The sequence below is a fragment of the Haliaeetus albicilla genome, chromosome 26 (assembly GCF_947461875.1).
Source record: "Haliaeetus albicilla chromosome 26, bHalAlb1.1, whole genome shotgun sequence".
Lineage (NCBI taxonomy): Eukaryota > Metazoa > Chordata > Aves > Accipitriformes > Accipitridae > Haliaeetus > Haliaeetus albicilla.
The window spans coordinates 14,348,314-14,367,670 of NC_091508.1; the positions used below are offsets into that span (position 1 = coordinate 14,348,314).

Genomic DNA, 19,357 nt, shown 5'->3' on the forward strand with positions numbered 1-19,357 from the left:
AAAGGGGGAGAGGAGAAATATTTCTTGTCTCAGCTTTCCTTAAACCATGTCCCATCTGAATAAAGTGGGGGAATTAGAAGGGGATTATCTACCGGCAGGAGAGGTGTAATTCATTCCTGCCACTGTCCGCATGTCAGGTTTGATTTTAATTTCAGATAATGTCAAAGCCAGATTTAAGCCCTATCATCTAGGTCGGAAAAAAGACCCATCCTTCCCACCCATCTCACTGAGCTGCCAGGACAGTGACTGCCATCCCTCCCTCCTCTCCCTTCAAACACACTTGGGTCTTGGCACACTGCTAAGGCTCCTGCATGGGAGCTTGGACCCCTTCCCCATCTCCTCCCCAGATCCTGTCCCTGGGCAGCAGAGCCCCGCTATCCTCCATGCATGATGCCCAGGATGCTTGCAGGGTACCAGGACGCTTTATCTAGGGACAAGGAAAGGGACCTGGGAGGCACAGATGTACTGTCATTCATGGATACTTGGGAAACGAGCTTCCAGTGTGGGAGAGTGTGCGAAAGGCAGGGAGAGGTGAGGGATGGCTGGGTCAACCATTAAAGAACAAGGTGGAACCAGCATTGGTAGAGCTCCCTGTTGTGCCTGGCTGTCCCCCAGTCCCCTTCCTGGGATGCCTGCAGAGTAAGAAAGGGTTATTGATTTTTTGGGGGGGGGGGGGGGGGGGATATTCCTGCCTTTGCCAGAGACATACAGAAACTAGGAACACTTAGAATGGCATCATCAAATGAAAAAGACCCCTAAACTAGACACCTGTATCTGTACTTGACAGCTAATGAGAAGCGGCATGCATGGGGGATGTTTTACCTTTCTTGGAAGTCACAGCTTTGGTGGTTTAATGCTATTCCTCCCTTGGCCTCTCCTTTGCGCATGTTGGGTTAGAGTCAGCTCTGCTCAGCTCCAGGACTTGTGCTCCTGCTAGCTGTGGCTCTTTGTGTTTGCAGATCGATGCTATGGGGCCTAAAAAATGGAGGCATTTGGCTGGAGTAAGGATGCTCTTAACTGCTTTGAGATCTTTGGATGGAAGGAGTGGAAGTGCCTGGTTATGTCTTCTTCCCTGAGTGAATGCAGACACAGGTAATTCCTGCTTCTGCTCATACAACATTTAAAGCAAAGTGCTTCTGACAAACAAGGGGGAAGATGGAGTTTATTAAAAATAAAAAAAAACTCTTGAGATCTGATCAGGCACTGATAACTCCTTCTGGGTTTTACTAGTATTTTGTTCTATTTCTCAGTTATTGCAGACGGCGGCGGTGAAGAAATGCTCCTCTGATATTGATACAATGGGCCTGCCATGGAGCTGCGTGGATGGGTGATTTTGATGTTTATCATGACAATTAATGTGCTAGTGGACTCTTTTCATTACAACTGTATTGAATCAGAGACAGTCAATCCAAGCAACCAGCAGGGTTTTCCCACTGAAAAAAAATATATTGGAAATATGATTAAAAAATAATAAAAATAAAGGAATGGTCCTGATGCTCAGCATGCCTCTTCATCCCTTTGTTTGCTCTCTCCATCCTTCCCCAGATGAAATTCAGCTCTGCTCAGCAGCTATTCCCAGCTGTACTGCATGTACCAGCACGGGCCACAGCCTGGAGCAGGACACCACCTCGGGGAAAGGTGGCCAGGCTCATGCTTGTGGCTTTGACTCCTGCATCAGTCAGTTCTCCTCTCCACACTTCATTACAGAGTACAGGGATAACTGTTCCTGCCTTCTTGGAGATGTGGAGTGGCAGTGAGCTCAGCTCATATCATAACCCCATCATCTAGGTTTAACAAAATTCAGGTTTTGGAAAAAGTAAATCATTTGCATTTTAGTGCATTTTACCATGTCTGCAGTGAGTTGTTAACATAAAAGCGTGCCCTTGGGAAAGGGCCATTTCACTTTTCCATAGTACCAATATGCACTATGACTTCCATGTCACATTGTGGCAACACTGGACAACATCTAGGGAAGAACTCACATGTCCCAAATAATATGAAGAGTCATGAAGCAAAGAGGAGTGATGTGAATAAGGTCAAATTTGGTTCGTCTTGCCCAGCTAGTATGAGATTTGCATACCTCACTGCAGCATCCCAAAGAAACCTGGAATCCAGTTCAACTTTTTTCTACATTCATCGTACTCTGCCCATGAGTACCAGCAAAATTATGCCTCTGCTCAACTCTGCCTCCCCTGGCTTTTACATACTCTAGAGCAATGCAAAAGGTGTGTTGTGAGGTCCAGCCTGCACCACAGATGGAGCATGTGGATTGTTCCTACAAAAGATAAGGTCTGTGCCTCAGAGCTATGCAGAAGTCCAAGATTTTGGGGATTATCAGGGGCTGATGTGCTGGGGAGACCTAAAGCCTAGGTTTGGAGACAGCTGGTGGTGGCTTTGTATGCTTCTCTATGCTGGAGAGAAGCTGGATCTGCTTCAGGCTGGCACTTCCTATGTTTCAAGGGATGAATGGGTCCACGTTCCTCCTAAATGTTTACAAGGTCTTCGGCATCATATGTGAGCATGCCTGCAGAGCCCTAAGCACGGGTTCCTGTCATGTCCCAACACACCCAGATTTCCTAACACGTTCGGTAAATGAGTGGACACCACAACACACCCAGTGTCACTGGAGTCCTTTTTGAGGCTCCAGGGAACCAGACACATCCCTTCAGACTGGGGGTCTGTGAGACGGCACTGATGGGTGTTTCAGAAATGCCCAGCAATGACTTAGTCACTGCTGGTCAAATGTCTGGAACGCACAGTTTGATCAAGGAAAAGAGCCTGATGTTAGCTGAGTTAGTCCAGTGATGAGCAAAAAACTGCCGTGAGCCAATACCATATATCTGATTGCTGTGTTTGAAAAAATCCCTCATGTGCCGTAAATCTGGCAGCTCTCAGGGAGACAAACCAAAACTAAATAAACCCCCTGTTTTGTTTGCATTTGAACCCAGGCCTGCATCTCAAACAAAACTGTTCTGTCTCACAGGCACGGATGATGGGGGAAACTGAGGCACGACCAAGCCCCGACCTCCATCCCTGCCCGCCATTATCATTAACTCGCACAGCTGCGAGGGCAGCAATACATACAGGAGCTCTGGGAAATGCTCCTATTGATCGGAAATGAATAATTATCACCCGCTCCCTGTTCCAGGGCCTCGCGGTGAGTGGAAGAGCGGAAGCACTAAGCGGGATTAATAACTACTTTTCATTACTTTTAATGCAAACTATTGATTTTAAAGTGTTGTAGGGTATGACAGTTTATTACAATAAGACAATAAAACAGACTATATGAAATAATTGAGAATAATCTCTTCCCTTTTCCTGCGCGACGCGAGGACATTATGTTCTGTGCATGTGGAGACATTTATGGCAAACTCTATCCAGCAATGGCAGCTTAAGCACTCTATAAAACAGCACTTTGGAGCTGGAGTATTATAAATAATAGGCAATAAAACTGGTAAATGGGGCTTTAATTTGATTCCATTATGTCACCGAATGACAGGAAGGAGGGGTAGAGCAGCAGCGAGGGGATGCGACGCCGAGCTCAGTTTGGGAGCCCTGGATGCGCAGCGGCGGAGTGGACCACACCGGTGCCAGTGAGTTCAGGTCGTGCCAAACCCCAGCCCAGGCGTGGGCTCGATCCCGGCAGGCGACAGCCAGGGGGTCCCTGCAGGGCTCCTCGCTGCAGCCAGCGCAGGAGGTGGCAGCAGGGACGCTACTGTCACAGGACTTAAGGCTGGCGGAGGATGGTCAGGTCCCCATCGTGCCAGGTACTGCCCAAACGTTTGAGGTACTATCCCAAAACCTCCACGCTGCTGCCTCATCTCTGACTGCTGGGGCTGTCTTTTCCAGGCTTCCTGTCCCAAACCGGCCAGCGTCCCCCTGCCAGCGCTGCCCTTCCCAGCCCGGATTTGGTAAGCAATGCACAGCGGCAGGAGGCAGCGAGCGACAGCCCTCCGGGGAGATGCCTCTTACTATTCGCAGCAGAAACTCTCCTGATTTAGAGCCGCTGCCTGCCAAGGACCGGGGGTACACCTGATTATCACTGCTCAAATCAAATATACCCCAAAGTGTGCTCAGCCAAAATGACCGCTGTGAAGAGATGGGCTTTATTCCTCAGCACACTGGAAAATCAGCGCAGTGACTCCTCGCTGGGCGCTCTGTGCAGGGAGGATCTCTGCAAAGCCTCGGGAGAAACCACTGTGTGTCGTCACCGCTTCCCGGCAGGGATGCCCATGGCACAGAGGGATGGTATTCGGGATGGGGCAGGTGGTGCAGGGGACCGTAACAAACCACACAGCCTTCGGCTCAGGGCTACTGCCTCCCATCTGAGTGCTGAGAAAGCCATTACCAACTGATGGCTTTGCAGGGCCCAGTGATATGTGAAATGAGCTGGGAGTCTCAGCCCAGTGGTTTCCACTGTAAAGCTGTTTCCGCTAATTGGGTCCCTCCTCATCAAAGCTGCAGAGTAAATGTACCAAAGAGATCAAGGGCCAAATGTGGAGAAGGCACTGAGGAAGCCCTGGAGATGTTTAAGTGCCATGATGCATGGTTTCCTCCAGCTCATCAGTCCACACACCCAGCTCTCATGCTGTCCATATACCCTCTGCCCATCCTCACCCCTTACACTCTGCCTAAAAACTCCTCCCAAGCCCCAGAAAAAGGGCCCAAAGGCTCTGGTACAGGGAAGCACCTGGACAGGGGCTGATCTTGATGCAGGGATGGGTCTTTTCCCCTCCCTCTGATCCTGGTCCTCAGAAGCATCAGAAAGGTTGGCCCTGGGAGAGAGGAGGTGAAGGCAGTTATCATAGCCCTGTGGTTTAGCCCTGTGCCTGGAGCATGAAATGAGGCTGGTCAGGACCTACATGGACCTTCCATGGCCCAGGGGGATTATGCTAAATTGCTCTGCACTGGCCCAGTTAATGTCAAATTGGAACGGACTGGAGAGGAGTGAATGGCCAGGACCTTGAGAACAGTGGTGGGGCAGTCACATCTTACCTGAAGTCAGTCCTGCAAACTTGGTGATGGGGTGCTGCCAGCTGCATTTTGCAGCCCTGAAGAGCCTCCACCAGGAAAAGTGCTCCCCTGGAGATGTGCTGTACAAGCTCCTCTCCTTTTCGCCCCTCCCGTCCCCCTTGCTCCACCAGACAGCATGTCTCCTACACACGTCTGCAGCAGCCCCAGTCCCCCTGCACGCATCATTATTGCTGTGAAGATTTTTGCAAAGTGGGGAAGAAGCGAGCCAGTGGCACTTCTTCACTTTGTTTTCAGTTCCAAAAAACCCAGCTCTTCCCAGATTCTTCTGTAGAGAATTTCAGTGTCCCTGGGGTTTTTCTAGCCTCTTGCCTAAGCATATAATCAGGCAGGACTGTTTTTTAGAGAGGGGATTACACACACAATAAAGCAGAAGAGCCCCATTGGAGCTACCACAATCTATTAGGATCTGCGCTCTACCCAAAATAAGCAGCACAAAGGGAAACACTGAACTAACTTTGCTGCATGTGCTGTGGAGGCAAGAAGGAGGTTGGGGCTCTGGATTTTAATGGGCTTTTCTTTTGGTCCATGCATTCCTATTGCATCAGATATGTGCGTGTCCCCCTCCCATGGCCCTGAACGCTGATGATGATGCAGCAGCAAGCATCAATCCTGGGGGGGTGAGAGGCAATATTTACTGCTTTGTGCCTGAGACTGGTAGCTTGGCATGGAGGTCTGTGCCAGAGGAGACAGACTGCAGAGAGGGCAGGGAGCAAAACTACCGGGAGAGAAAAGAGCTGCTGGCTGGGACCCGTTGTGGGAAAGACCTTGCAGGGAGCGAGGGGAGGTTGGAGATGGGAGAGAGACCTACCAAAACAGGGGAGAAACACTGCAGCCAGCCCCACCTGCTGAGTACAGGAGAGCACAGGTCATTCCTGATGCAGGGAACTGACATCCAGGATTAATTGGGGTCTGCAGGAAGGGGGAGAAGACAAGGCCAGCCAGGAGAAGGGGCAGAGGGGAGCAAGCTGACTTTTGGGCAAGTGGACCTGTTCCTGCTGGGTGTGAGGTTGGCTGGCAGCATTGCCGTGGCAACTGGCAGCATACCAGGAGGAGGAGGAAGAGGAGGAAGCAGAGGAAAAGCAGGCCGGCATGCCTCACCATGGGATTTGAGTCGGGGGGAAGTTTTGCACCAGGAGAGAAAATGCGGCATAAACCCACGGGGAACGTGGGGATCTTGGGTCCGTGGTGCCCACTGTCCCCTGGCCGCGGAGGAGGCCATGTCCAGCTCTCTTCCCTTTAACACACCCCAGTGAACAACCACCCCATTTTAGTCTCCGTTAGACCTGAACTTCTTAATATTACTAGGAGCAATGCATTTTCCTGCACCGTAGGGGTATCCATGAAAAATAACTGTTTAGAGGCGTTCAGGCACTGGGAGAGCTGGTGATGAATAAACACCCTGCTGCAGGTCATTGAATTTTACGTTTTTTCTTCAGCTACCCAAGAAGGGTTACAGTAGGGGTACAGATTTCTTCACACCCTTTTGTCTGTCTAGTAAATCTACCAACTAAAGCCTTTCAGGAAATAAAGGGTGATATGCTCTGAACACACAAACTTCTCCACACACGCAAGCACGTACACATGCACACACAGATGCAACTCTTCATTTCAATGCACGGGGAAATTGGTTTAATCTCTTGATGGAAAATCTGTGTTTAGTCCCAGAAATGGCTTTCCACACTTTTTTGCTATTGCAACCCTGATGATACACCTGGAGGAAATAAGCAGTCATCTGTAATTACATGGCTAATGAGAGGTATTGATTAATAAGGCAGGGCCAGGCACACCCCGTATGGGACAGGAGGGGGCTGAGCACAGACCCCAGCATGTGGCAAAGACCCAGAGAGAGGCCTGGGTAGGCAAGAGTTGTACAAAATGGATGCCTGGAAGGTGAAGCAAAGAGAGAGGACTTTGCCAGGAGACTCAGCCAGCCTCTCTATCTGAGAAATCAGGCTGTGAAAGCAGTGAGAAGCAGGTGTGAATGGTTTTCTGCCTGCCTCAGGATGGGGCTGGGAATGGAAAGCTGGGGTGGTGTGGAGGAAGGGATATTTCTGCATTTAATGTCTCTCCCTGCGTGCTGGCTCCAGGCCACCCAGGCTGAATGCTCACAGTTTGTGCTGAAGTGTTGGAGAACTGAAAGGGCCTGAGGCTGTGCTGGCTGGTCCCTGGCATCTTGCATTTCAAATGCCCTCAAAATGATGGATTTGATGCTTCCCCTTTTATTTATTACATTTAAAGCAGTTTTGCCAGGGGGGTAGCTCAAGAGAACAGGCAACTTATTTTCCTGAGCATCCCAGGAGCCGGGTTGTTGCACAGCTGCATGCAAGGCAAAAGACAGGACCCCACCAGCAGCCAACTGTGCAGCAGTCTGCTCTCCCTGCGAGCAGAGAGGGGCCAGGGCAAGGCAGGGGTGAGATGGGGAGGAAAGGTCTGCCTGCCTCTGACCTGGCTAAGGAGCGTGAGGCAGCAGCAGCAAGCAGGGAGTCATTTGCTGTGCTTTCCTCCTGACTGCCGGGCAGTTATTATCAACACGACGCAGCTGTAAATGTTCTCTCAGCGGCAGAGACCTGGGAGCTGAGAGTGCAGCTCAGCTGAGTGTGTTATTGGATTATCAACTGATTAGAGCTGTTAAGAGTCCACTCTTGAATAATCAACATGGTGCTTTTTGGCTGCTGTGTATCAGTGGGAGGGGGAGGGAGGCAGAGCAGCTAGCCAGGCTGCTGTTGATTCATGAGTGAGCCCTGGATGTTGCCATTGGCAAGCCCTGCTCAGTGGTGAGTTGCGATACCCACCTTCCCCAGCTCCAGGATGTGCAAGCTGCGCAGCAATGGGGTGTAGAACTGCAGGGGTTCCTCCTCTTTCCCTGGCACAGGTTTCGGGCTGCAGGGTTTCCTGCCAGAAGGGGTAGGGTCTGGAGAGCCTTGACCATGGGGGGAGATGCCCATGCAGCTTGGTGGTGTGCTGATACTTGTGGTGGCCTTGATTCATCATGATCCAGGGCAAGTATGTGGTGCGTTGGAGGCCATGGCTGTCTGTTCGTGGTCTTGGAGAACAGACGTACAGGTCTTGTATGTGGAGATGGAAGAGCTGAATCCCTCTACTGAGCTAATGTAATGGGTGGAGATACTATGGGGATGTCCCACTGCTTGCAAAAGGGACTCACTAGGCAGGGTAAAAGGGAGGGAGACTTTTCCAGTGATGTAAGTGCCAGTGAGGTCAAAAGCTTAGCAAGAGCTTGCAGTGATGCACTGTAGTAGATTCCTGTTGAGATAAGACAAGACAGTGGCCCAGGGATGGAGCTGAGTTAGCAAAGATTAGGCAGGGTGCATTTTAAGTGAAGACAACACAGTGTTCCCTTTCCTCTGCCTCTCCTTTGTACTGACACACAGCAGCATTTGGGTGATAGATGGAGCAATAGCAATGTGCCTGCTGGCCCTTTTCTTTCTCTTTTCCTTATTTCAATTTTTCAAGGTTGGTTTGGCCTGTTGCTGAGTCACAATTTCCCCTGGAGAAGCTTCCTACAGCCACCTTGCAGTAGGACTCATCTTGCTCTCCTTTGATGTGTATTTTTGCTCTCTGGAGCTGAGTTCTTCTGGTGGTCTCTGGCCTGGAGAGCACAATTCACCAGCAACTTCATGGGCCATGTTTATCCCTTCAGTCACACTGTTCCTGTCCCCACTAAAATCAATGGCGTGACACCTGTGTGAGGGGAGAATTTGATAAGGAATAATGAATCACAGACCTACCAACTGTACCCTGATATTCAGGGATACTGAGCGATAAGACTGAGGAGGTGCCTTTCTCTCCCTGTGCTTTCCTCTGAGGAGAACAGTATTCTCCTTTCAGAGACCTGTAGGGGTCACAGTTGGATTGTACAACAGGCTGTGATCCCTTCCTTGGCAAAGGCAACCAGAGCATCACACTGCCCACTTCCTGCTAAACTGTGGGTCAGAAAGCCAAGTGCCCACTGTCCACAGGTCACTGCCCCAAAATCCACCCAGGTGGGCTCCAACCCCTCCTCTGCTCTCTCTGCCATTAAGCTATAGGAGATGCTTCCCATGGGATGTATTTCTTGACTTCACAGAACAGTGAAACCAAATGTGTTCCAGGCTGGAAAGAGCTGGTCTCAAGTTCATGCACAAAAGAGTGTGAAGAACAAAGGTTTTTAACAAGAGGGTGGGAGAAGGAAGAGAAGCCATGCATTAGATAACATGACTTATACATGTACAGTGCAATCAAGGAAAGAGAGAATGTTCTAATTAGTAACTTGCAACCTGTCAAAGAAGGCTCAGGCTGAAGACTTCTGTGTCTGGTTTTCTTGTTCATGTAAATGTTGGTGCTCCATCAAGGTTGGTGCAAAGGAGCTTTGCTTCCTGTTTGTCTACCCTGATCTTACTCAAAACCAGGTAGTATGGACCTTGAAAAGCAAAATCCAGATGGCAGAACTGGAGGAACTTCAAGATATGGGATTTGGGTCTTGGTAGACCTCCAGTGAAGTGAGATGGATGGGGAAGCTCTTGAAACCCTGACCTGGTTTCCTTTGGGATGAGTACTCATCTCTGCAGCTCACTTATGGGGCTGTGCTTGTCCATCTTAGCTTCCATATTCAGTGGAGCCTCCTAGTAACAGTGAAGTCACAGGAGACATGCAGGACCAAACAGACAGCAGTGTGCTAGAAAGAGGACCTGTGCCTGGATAAATTCATACTTCCCATGTGAAAGGAGTTCTCTCAGTAGGGATTTTCTGCCACTATTATACCAAACAGCCTGATCCTTCTTCCTTCTAGTGGATGACTTAAAGCCTCCTTCAGATGAGCCTGATCCAGTCTCCAACATGAGAAGCAGCAGAAACAAGATCATCCATCTTCATTCTCCAAGGTCCCTTTGCAGACACTCACCCACAGGAACAGCCGGTCACTGTCAGAGTCCCCTCCCCGCGCCTGCACTGCACAGGGTCCAGGGAGTCAAAGTAGGATCTGGCTGTGACGCTTAGGAAGATGGACCCTTTCCATTATACGATAATTAAATTGCCTGTAATTATGTTCTTGACAGTGAAATGCAGGCAGTAAATGATCCTAACATTCTGCGCTCCCTCCTTCTTCCCAGGACCCCTCCAGCTGCCCCTCCCCTCTAAATGCTGAATTATTTTACAGTTGATAGTTCCTTAGATTCGCCGACCTTTAAAAGCTGAACACTACATGCCTGTTGAATTTTAATCAATTTATTTTTTTCAACTGGAAATGTCAGACTTCTGTACAGAATTACTTGGTGCCGGCTGATGTGACAAAGACTCAAAGTTCAGCATCTGAAGCCGCGGAGGAGCAGAGAGTTGCGTGCATTAGCACAGATAATTTGCCCGATGTGAAAATGAGAGCGGGAGTGAGGGAGCATATATTTTTCATTAGCTTTGGTTTAGAGGGTTCGGGGACCTGCATTTATTTCATCCAGTGAACTCTGGCCTCATTAAATCCAGACCGTGGCTGGTAATGACTGGAAGTAAGAAGCTGCCGAGGCCACTAAAGGGCAGGAGGTAAAGTGAGTTCTTCACTGGAGCATGGAGTGAACCTCAGTGTACACTGGGACAGTGGGAGAACAGCAACCTCTGCTGTGCCTGCTCTGTGGTACTGGGCACAACAGAGGAGGTGCAAGTTGCCCAAACCGTTTGCCAGCCTACACTGGTCCAGTTCGTGAGTGCATGTTACATCACACGCTTCACTCTGGTTCTGAAGACCCTGGGCTGTAACCTGAAGAGCCCAGCAAAGGTTTCACCTGCCGTGCTAGCCTTTCTCTGCCCAAGGAAGGAGATTATTAACCTTCTCATTAGCATTGAGCTTGGCTGGCATTACCTGGAAGGATTAAATACTCCCCAACTGGAGCAAAGCCCATCTGCAAAGAAGGGAAGAGGATTACTTGTAAACATACTCCTGCAGACTGTCCTGCTGCTGGGGAAGCCCATGGCAGTAAGTATACACCAGTGAGGAACCTTGTTGTCTGTACTGGGGTTTTCTGGCTTTCATTGTAACTTTGGTATCACATTTGTGAGCAGTAGCTACAGCCAGGGCAATGCTGGGGACTGTTCTGCCTCCTTTCTGAGCAGGGAATTTCTCTACCATCACTGGCTAGGACACTTCACATCAGTCCTGTCCTGCATCACCTACTTCCCCACTATCAGTTGTTTCAGGCAAAAGTTATCACCTTGTGGTTTTCTTCTGTCAACAGCCTCTGGTGTTTCCCTGCAGTACTGTAGTCTGTTCCAATCCTGGGCTATGACAGCCCTACAAACATGTTTCTGTCCTATTAAAATTTAATTCCTTCTTTGGAATAGAGACTTCTCATCACACACAACCGGATGGATAAATGTTTGCTAAGGTGACAAGGATTGAGTATATTTAATCTTCCTTCCTTCTCTTTAAAAAACTGCCCGTCGTTGCCTCTTGGCACAGGTACATTAAAATCAATAATGAACCTTACAAGCAGATCTGTGATAAAATATGGTCTATCCTTCTCCGTTGAACTGTAATAAGCAGCTTTTTCAAAACCATGCACGTACCCATGTGCAGCAAAAATAATGTGGTGACTGTGCATTGGTTCAAGGAAAGTTCCAGGAGACTTAGTAGGTTGAGGTGCACCTCAAACCCAAGTATTCTTCCAGTGGCACAAACTACATGTAGTTAGAGCTGTAACTTTTGGAAACTGGCTGATGGAAAGGGTCATTCTTTATGTGTCCTGATCTTAGGCATTCTCTGAAGCTTTGCAGTCTGCTCTCTGAGGCAGGGGTCAAGGAACTTTTGGTCTGACACAGACCACAGATCCTTTATTATGCCTTCATTCCTCAGAAGTGGATTTTAATTAGAAAACACCCGTGGGTTGACATCAGTTCTTTTGTGGGAGGGGATGAACCAGGTTAGATGAATTGCGAACTGGGACAAGTCTAACAGGCAGAGAGATGCAGAACTGAGTCACGGTGGTGAGGTACACGGGCCTGTCACCCAAAGAGCAACTGAGCTGTGATTTACACCAGCCTTGCTCTGAACCAGGCTGAAGCAAAGACTTGAATCGGCAATTACCATGTCTTAGGTGAGTGTGCGGATCATCAATATATTGACTCATCTGAGGGAACCTGTTTGTTGTGCTTCCCCTCCCAGTTCAGCCCAGAAAATTTTGAGATCTCATTTTTGCCCTGAGGAGGATGAAAAATTTCTTTAAATTTTGAGTTTTGCAAGAAAGGGAATCATTCCTGCTGTGTAGCTTTTTTATTTAGCTTAGAGGTCCTGCTTCCCAAATCCTCCCATATGAAAAGCCCTCAGAGAAGATAGTGAGCCTATGGAAAGCAGCCCAGGCCGGGCTTACTAACTATTCATCAGTATTCCCTTTAAAGAAGGCAAATGTTATTATCCTCTTTGCCAAAAGGGAGTGTGAACACATCTGCTCCTCCACCCACCTTCTTGGCACCCCCTCCCAATGCAAACTCCCACAACTCACCCTCTGTCACAGCTCAACAGCCCATTACAAATGGCTGTGTTTAAGCGAGGTCTTGCTCTTCATTTACAGCCCTCTCAGTCGCTCTGATGGGTTCCTTCCCTGGCCTTTCACAGCCTCGGTTTGTTTCAGGTTAAGAAAATGTCAAGCTCATTTGGAAGTTCCTTGCCTCTCCTTGCTTTGCCGCAGCCGTTAGTGGTCCTCTCCCTGCTGCAGGAAGCTGACATTTACATCGCAAGCTAGGGAGGAGATAATAGCGGCTAAGTCAGGCTTTGCTAATCACCAGTTATGTCCACCTTCAGAAATAAGCTCAGGTGGCCAGAGCTTATTTTCCTCATTTCCTTTCTCTCACATTCTCATATCCCTACCTACTGCTGCCTGGTCCTCCACCCTCCCACCCCATCACCACTTATTTATTGACTATGGTGGTAAGGTGTCATTCAATGAAATACAAGGTAAAAAAAAAAAATCACTAATTTTGGAGACAAGATTAGTATTGTCTGAATTTACTCCTCCATACACCATCATCCCACCCAACTCTCCCCACTCCTTTTGAACCCAGTGGGGAAGATGCTAAAGTGCATTGCTAAAGAGCTAGTGATTAGGAGGGTCTGAATATGTGATCAGCCCTGCTCATGTTGGAGATCCTGGGACACAGCGGCCTTCAGGGGTGAGGTAAATTCAGTAAAGAAAGCAGGTTCTGCCCATTGCTTTTTTCTAGTCCAAACACGGCACCAAACCATAAAAAGGAGCTGGCATTTCCCGTTACTGGTGAATCTCATGCATATGGGGCTGTTTGACAAGGGGATGGATTAGGTGGCATCTGGAAGTCCTGCTCACCCCTAATTTTCTATGATTCTGCAAGGCTGACATTTAAGGATCAGATCAAGACTGGAAACAGTGGCTTCTGTGGGGCTCTACTAATCACAAGCTTCTTTCAGATTTGAAAATGAGTTTTGACCAGGGCTATTGATTTCCTTCCTTGCTTTGCTTTTTCAATGTGTATGCATATGTGTGTGTTTGCAATTTTAACCTGAAAGACTCTCCCTCCTCTTCCTGACTTCTGTGCACCTCCCCTTTGAAGCCCCGATAAGGGACTTCATTAAAAAAAAGCAAACTGCAGCAGTCAGGAAGTGCAAGGGGAGGAGAAGTAAGAAGAACTGATGAGGACAGCAAGTGTTTGAAAGCTGAAGAAGAAGAGGAGGAGCTGTGGCAGATGTTGCCAGCTGTTGCTCAGTGCGTGGGTGTCACATTAGCCCACCCCTACAGAGCAGAACAAACCCACAAATTAAGTCATTGTGCTGTGGCCCTGGTGCTGTCCTTTTCTATTTTAGTTGATACCTCTCCCCAGGCCTCTTTCTGTCCTGTTCTCATAGTCTTCATCCACCAATGTCAGTTCTGGCTGCTCTGTTCTGTGCTCTGGCCATTGCTGCTGTGTCCGATGGCTGTCAGCCAGCTGTGAACAACTGGGAGAGGGGAGCTGGGAAAGCCATCTTTATTCATACGACTGAAGTCCTCTAAAAACATGAAATCAATGCAGTCTGTGAGTTTTGTATATAAAAAAAAAAATCTAGTTGTTTTATAGCCTCTCTCTTTTCCCTCCTTGAAATTTGCTTGTTTTCCTGGAATGACACTTTGCTCTATCATCAGAAATGGAGTGCTGACATATATTCTTCCTTCTCCGTATTACACTGCTCCCCGTATAGAGTTGTCTTCTACCAGCCTCCAGAAGGTTTTCCCTGAGGTGCCAGGATTTCCTGAAGCTCCCCCATGCAGAAGCAGCTTGCCCCCCGCTGCCTCCAGCCTTGCCTATCATGCCAAAAATCACATTAATCATTCTGATGCCTTCCTTTCCCTTCTTCTCCCATTTGAACAAAGAATATTAGTAAGAGTTTTAAAAGAAAGCATTTGTATAGCCAGAAGTGAAAGGCCAGCTGCCCATCTAACCTTAAATCTACACCTTATTTAAATTCATTATGCCATCTTTATTCTTTTCATCACCTACTATTTTCCCCCTAGGACCTTCACCTTATTCTGTATCTAACACTGGTGCCTTTTGAGAGTGGACTAGTGAAATGTAACGTAGGAGACTGTTGTCTGTAGGACAGTCACTTCATTTTGTGCAGACAGTGATCTTTTCTCTTTTTATCTGTGCTGGTTCCTCTGTCACCCCTCTGCCCCAATATTTATTCCCACTCCTGCTCCCAAAAGTCAGAAGAAGAAAGTGAAATCCCCTCAGCCCTTGTAGCTACAAAGGTGTGACCCTCCCACCGCAAGCTCTCCAGCAACATTTCTACCACATGCAAATTTTTATAGTATATCAATGAAAGGATCTTGAGGCCAAATGGAAATCGAGCAGCTGCTTGAATTGCTTGAGGGGAAAGAAACCCATTCAAAGAGGTTTTTTTATTATTATTATTATTATTTTAAACATTCAAATGAATGACCCAGTCAATTTCAGGCCTCTCTGTTCTGTGAACCCTTCCCTGGAATCCCTGTGTGCTTCAGCTGCAGGACTGGCAGCTCTGCCTTGGAGAACGCAGAGCACTGCTGCAAGTGCTGCTTCTCACCCCTGGGTCCCTCCAGCCCCTCTGGGGTTGTCATCTCCCTGATCTGCTGTCCCTCCCAGGCCACGATATGCAGAGTTTCAGCACCCAATGCAGGAGAAGCATTTCCCTGAAAATCCCTGTGCACTGGGTGCAAGGGGAAGAGTCCTGGGAAATCTGGTTTCCCTCTCATGAGAGCTGAGTACAGGATGAGTCCTTATCACACTCATGGGGCTGTAAAAAATAAACTTTTATGGGGAGGGGCAGAAACAAGTGGTCACCAGAGGGGGTTCTCTTCAGCCCATGCATAGCAGAGTGAGCCCATGTAGTATCTGAGTGCTGCTGTGTCTAATATTGGCTTTGCATAATGTGATTAATTGATGGATTTTCAGAGCGTGTGACTAGCACTGGACTGGACTTCAGTGCTTTTTCACTTTGAAGACTCTAACTAGAGACCCTCAGCTTCATTTTAGTGATCAATACTCTGACTAGAGCAAGGCTAAGCCAGCTGCACCTCTTGCAAAGCCACATGTGCCATGCCTCATCTTTATTCTCCTTCTGAGTTCCTTGACCATTGACCTCTCCAGCAGCAATCAGCCTCTCTGGCCCTGTCATTATCCTTGCTGTAATGATGAAATAATAGCTTGCTGCTCTAAGCTTGCCATCAGGATTGTCCTGAGTGCAGATGGCCTGGTATGCTATCCAAGTGAGGGAAAGTGCCAGGGGATGTATCCACAGACTGCAAGAGCATACGCAGTTTCAGTGGTCCAGCTCAAATGTCCTTCCTCAATTGCACTTCTGCACAGCCTTTGGGGCCAGAGCTGCAAGCAGGCTGGGTTTCAGATGCCATGTGTATCTGTAAGAGTGCAGGTCCATTCCCTCCCTCACTACTGCACAAAAAAGTCACCCTGAATGTGTTTATTGAGTTTTTCTGATGAGGTGCTAGATCCTCATCAGGACACTGTCTTTCTTTGGATTCATGCACTGCCCTTGGAAAAACTACTTTTTCTCTCTGTGCATCTCTTTACCTGTCTTATCTTTTTTTTTTTTTTTGTCTGTCTTATCAGTGCTGACTGCAAACTTCGTAAGACTGAGGTTGTCTCCTCGAAGTATTTGCACAACACTTAGCATGATGAGATATCCAGGTCCTACACTAGCAGTGTGAGTGTCTGAATGCATTAGCTGAAAGAACAGGGCATTGCAGGGCATCACACACTGCCCTCCATTCTGGATAGGGCCTTTCTAGAGAGTTCAGTGTCTGGAAGGACCTCATTTCCACCTGTTTCCAGGCTCCTAAGAGCTAGTGTCTGCTTCGAAATTCACACTAACTTCCCTGCCCATCCACCTCTTGTTTGTTTGTTATTTTAATCTTCCTCCCTAGTCCGCAGTGTGAAGAGAAAGGGCTGATTGACAGCTTAACTGTTTCAAATCAATAGAAAGTGCACTTGGAGATTAAAGCAATTTAAACAAGGTGTTTATGTGGTTTGGAGCTAAAACTGCACTTGAAGGAAACAAGCAAAGGAGCTGAAGGAAGTGGGTCAGCCACGAGACACAGGGAAACTGCATGAGCAGAGGTAAGATTACAACAATACGTTGGGATGGCTTTTTCATCAAAAAGAGTTCACTGCTTTCCATAAAGGAGGCCTAATCTCAAAATTGCTTTAGCCTCCGACTGATTGTTCCATTGATTTAAACATGCTGGCCCTGCCCCTCTTTCTGTCCCAATGCTCTCTAATCTCTGGCACATCTCTCTCTCTTTCGGTCTCTGATCCACTGTTGTTGTAACCCGGCTGTAGAGACAACCCCTCCTAGAGAAGCACTGTCTTCACCTAAAAGAGGTCCCCTGACTACGTTTGGTTTGCTGGGCTGGAGAACAGACACAAAGCCCCAGCAGTGCTGTGACTTCTGTCTCTATCTGATGAAGTACCTCAGGGGCAACTTTGAAGCCATCTCAAAGATCCCATTACATTTTTTAATCAATGCAAAGGCCCTGTCCCCTTGCTAAATTACTTGATCTCCTCCCCTTCCCAAGCTTTTAGGTAATTGCTGTAGATGAGCACTACTGCATATCGAGGATAGCTGAGCCAGGGCTATTGATCAATCCAAATGTGCTGCTGGCATGGTTTAGAAGAGCTTTACTAACCTACCCCAGGGGCAGATCAGGTTTTTTAGCCAAATCAAGCGAGTTTCATGTTCTTGCTGTTTTGCATAGCGCTAATGAGGTGGTAATTCAACCCTTCCTTCCCTAGACACCCACTGTATGATGGCAATAATTTGTCCTGGGACATGCCAATCTTTCTCCAGTGACCATAGAAAAAGTCCAGACAATTGGTTTATACTAAGTACTTGATTTCTGGCCAGCTGAAGTTCAGGGGGAGGGATCCCACTGAGTCTCCCATGAGGGAGCATCACCATGCGAAGCAGATGGGTCAGTTCTCCCTACGCTGACTGAGGATCTAACCCTGCGTGGAGGCAATCCTGCAGAAGAGAGAGCAGGTGCTTGGGGAAGCTCGGTGTAAAGGACAGGAAAATTTGGTTTGTCTGTTATTACCGTATTAAAATCTTCAATAGATCTGCAGGTGTAGATCAGGAAAAACCCCTGGCCTCCAATCCAAACACAAAGGTTGACAGCTTTTGGGGCCACCACAGATGATAGGAAGTCCTCAGGCCAGCTTTACAGCAACTGGACTGCCGTAGAATAATTCCCGATTTCTGTCAGTCTCAGGGAGGTAATGTCAGGTCCCAATTCTTTAGCAAGGACTTGAGAGCAGAGTGGGTGCTAAATTACTGTTTACTTTCTGTGTCACCAGAAACATGCAGCGGGATTCTGCCTCTCTGGCTTCACAAGAAGAGCATCAAGTAGAAACACCTGCTCCTTTGGTGGGGGAACCGAGCATATTTTGAAGGCCATCCACAGCATTGATGTACCCTGTTTCTAAGTGTTTATCATTTTCTTCGTGATAAGCGTCCAGCTGACATACATAGTAATTCAGATGGCACCACAAGAGCTGTCACAGCTCTGTGCAATTAGAGCGTGCCTTATAACGGCATGCTCCATCTTCCTGGGCGACGTGGTGCTTGCAGAGATGCTGCGTGTTATTTGGTTTGTCAGCTCGGTGTCAAGTCTTTCAGCTGTCCTGCCCTATGGACTAGGCAGTGCTTGCTCCAGTGCACAGCCAGCAAAGCTCCTGGGCTTTCTAGGAGCATGTGTGGGTCCATGCATCTTGGTGTGGGTCATGACCCAGGTAACTGGACATGGATGCAAGACTTCAGATTCGTCCTACCACTGACACAAAGAGATTAGCTTTACTGCTTTGTGAGTCCGCTCGCTGATCTCCGAGGCAGGGATCATCATAATTACTTGCCATAGCATCATTTTGAATATGTTTTACTGAAAGTCCTGCCTGGTGTTTGACCCATGTCTTTTGAAATGGACAGCTTGCTCTGCAGGAAGGGGGTGGTAGCCTGTGTGTGAAGGGGCAGGACTTTTGGAGATGGTTAATTATAAGGAGCTTTGTTTAACAGAGAGGCTAGAGGTCTGAGTGGAGTGTTGGTTGCCGTGTAGAGTCCAGAGACACCCAGGCACTGACAGGGATTCACAAGCTGTGAAACACAGCCCTAACACGGCCTGTCACTGGTGGATGGTCTCCAGCTGAAGCAGTGCCAGCTTGGGCTCCTGCCACGCAGGGTCCAGTCTTGCAGCTCTTCTGCACTGTGCAGATGGGGTTTAGCTGGGGACTCCAGGGTGCACACACACACAGCTTGTGGATTTACAACACCGGATCAATCTGACAAGGGGACCCCGTGACTGCAGATCTGCTCATCCGCAGTGGCAGGCACAGAGAGCTTGGAGGAAGCGCTATCCAAATAAAACTAGGAGAGCACAAGATACACTCCTGAAAAGATGGCTTTGCCCCAAACACCCTGCTTTTAATTTTCTGGCGGGTGTCGGCCATGCATGTTGCTCAGGGACAGGGGAACTTTGCAGGGAGATAGTGAAAATTTGGGATTAATTCAGTATCAACAAAAGCTTCTACAAAACCACCAGCCTCCCATGGGCTACTCCCCCGTCATGGGCTGGGGAGCCTGCTATAAATGGGGAGAGAAAAGTGTCACATTTGCAGCTTTTAGCCCCCTCCCCTGGATGCATGCGTTGTAAATCCTGGGTCCGTGCCACTGCTCCCTGCCCACCTCAGAGCTCGTGCACATGCATTTTCTGCCAGCTGACAGATTCAGCAGTGACAGATTAGTTGAGCTGGAGAAAGGCCATTTGGACCCTGGGATGCTGGCGAGGCTGAC

General features: G+C 48.4%; 1 pseudogene; it reads left to right on the plus strand.

Moving 5' to 3' along the window:
* The first annotated feature begins 2,462 nt into the window (after positions 1–2,462).
* The window catches only part of LOC138682037 (CMP-N-acetylneuraminate-beta-galactosamide-alpha-2,3-sialyltransferase 4-like), a 53,270-nt pseudogene continuing 36,375 nt past the window's right edge, over positions 2,463–19,357 (plus strand).